The sequence below is a fragment of the Arachis hypogaea genome, chromosome 1, assembly GCF_003086295.3.
Source record: "Arachis hypogaea cultivar Tifrunner chromosome 1, arahy.Tifrunner.gnm2.J5K5, whole genome shotgun sequence".
Lineage (NCBI taxonomy): Eukaryota > Viridiplantae > Streptophyta > Magnoliopsida > Fabales > Fabaceae > Arachis > Arachis hypogaea.
Window position 1 is genome coordinate 73,927,545 of NC_092036.1, and position 2,176 is coordinate 73,929,720.

At 40.3% G+C, this 2,176-nt stretch overlaps 1 non-coding gene across 1 annotated transcript; it reads right to left on the reverse strand.

Annotated features, from left to right (window-relative positions):
- Nucleotides 1-1,045: 1,045 nt before the first annotated feature.
- LOC112712966 (small nucleolar RNA R71) lies at nt 1,046-1,152 on the reverse strand. Its single transcript, XR_003158002.1, has one exon. It is a non-coding gene; the product is annotated as a small nucleolar RNA R71 (small nucleolar RNA).
- Nucleotides 1,153-2,176: the final 1,024 nt, after the last annotated feature.

A 2,176-nucleotide genomic window follows, 5' to 3' on the forward strand; every position in this document is an offset into this window, starting at 1 on the left:
CATCCTGTTTAGCTCAACTAGCATAATCTTCCAATTAAAATTGCTTGACCAATCAATCCTTGTGGGATTCGATCTCAATCTATTGTGAGTTTTTACTTGACGATAATTCGGTATACTTACCGAAGGAAAATTTGTTGAGAGACAAGTTTTCATGCATCAAGTTTATGGCGCCGTTGCCGGGGATTGATTTTGAATCAACAATGATTAAGTTGGAAGATTACTAGATTGAGCATTTTTCTTTTTCTTTTTTTGTTATTTGATTTGGTCGATTACCTTCAGTTCGTTTAGTTTCTTCTTCATTTCCTTCACCCTCTTTGTTTTTCTTTCTTTTTTTGTTATTTACAATTATGCTCACTAACCCACTAACTGTTTGATAATTTGCATCACTCACACTAACAATTACTCTAACAAGAATAATCTCCTCATTTTATCTCTTGCTGTGAGTTCTGTCTGTTGTATGACAGAGAGAAGAGAGGGAGCTTCAACTTCCTTCGATTCAGAACCTGAAAGGACCCTCTGGAGACTAAGGAGGGAAGCAAGAGGGAAAGGAATTGTTGGTGTTGAGGAAAAGGAAGAGTACTTTGAACCCAACATGGAAGAGAATTTGGAAAACAATAATGAAGAAGAAGCTCACAACTATGCTAGAGAAGGCCCTGCAAACCGTGCTGGGCAAGAAAGGAGAGTTCTAGGCTCCTACATTAATCCTAATCCAGGAAACTGTGGAATTAGCATCCAGAAGCCCACCATACATGCCAACAACTTTGAACTAAAACCCCAGCTCATCACCCTTGTTCAGAATAATTGTTCATTTGAGAGAAGTTCTCAAGAAGACCCCAATCAACACCTAAGCACCTTCCTGAGAATTTGTGACACTGTGAAGTCTAATAGAGTCCACCTGGATGTCTATAGGCTGCTCTTGTTCCCTTTTTCACCCAGGGAAAAGGAATCTAAATGGCTTGAATCCTTCCCAAATGAGAGCTTAACAAATTGGGAAGATGTGGTGAACAAATTTTTGGCAAGATTCTACCTTCCTCAAAGAATCAACAGTCCAAGAGCTGAGGTGCAGACTTTCAGGCAACAAGATGGTGAGACTCTCTATGAAGTATGGGAGAGGTTCAAGGACTTAACAAGAAGATGCCCACCAGATATGTTCAATGAATGGGTTCAACTTTACATTTTCTATGAAGGTCTTTCCTATGAGTCAAAGAAGGTCGTAGATCATTCATCAGGAGGCTCTCTAAACAAGAAGAAAACCATTGAAGAAGCCATAGATGTCATTGAAACAGTTGCTGAGAATGATTACTTCTATGCCTCTGAAAGAAGTAACACCAGAGGAGTAATGGAGCTGAACCACATGGATGCATTGTTAGCTCAAAATAAGATGATCACCAAGCAGCTAGCAGATCTCACTAAAAAAGTGGAGAAAAACCAAGTTGCAGTAGTCATCACTTCATCACCAGCTCAAGAAGGAGTGAATATAGGAGAAGAAGGTGACCGGGAGCAAGCCAACTATGTTGGAAACTCACCTAGACAAATCCATGATCCAAACTCCAAAACTTACAACTCTGGATGGAGAAATCACCCCAACTTTGGGTGGGGAAATCAACAAGACCAAGGTCAAGATCAGAGACGCCACAACCTCAATTCCAACAACAATGCAACTCACCCACATACCTCACAAAGATCCTATCAACACCCACCTAACCAACCTTCTCAACCACCTAATCGCAACCCACTATCTCTAACAGACGATAGGCTCTCAAAAATTGAGGCTCTACTTGAAGATCTATGCAAGGAAATTCAAGATAGTAAAGCTTTCCGAGAAAAAGTGCAATCCAACATGCAGAATCAATATGCTACCATCAAGAAACTGGAAACACAGATTGAATTCTTATTCAAGTAAGCCCCTGGACACAACAATTGCAGCAACATTAACTCAGTGCCAAGGGAGAAATGTCAAGCCATCACCCTCAGAAGTGGGAAGGAATTGAAGGAGACCCACAAGAAACCACCAAAGAAGAAATTGGATGAAGAAAACAAGGGACATGAGGAAGCTCGAACCTCCATACACCCAGCAGCTGCAATTAAAGAAGAGGGGAGAAGATAACTAATTCTCAAGATTCTTGAAAATCTTTAAGAAACTACAAATAAACATACCCTTTCCTGAAGCAATAGA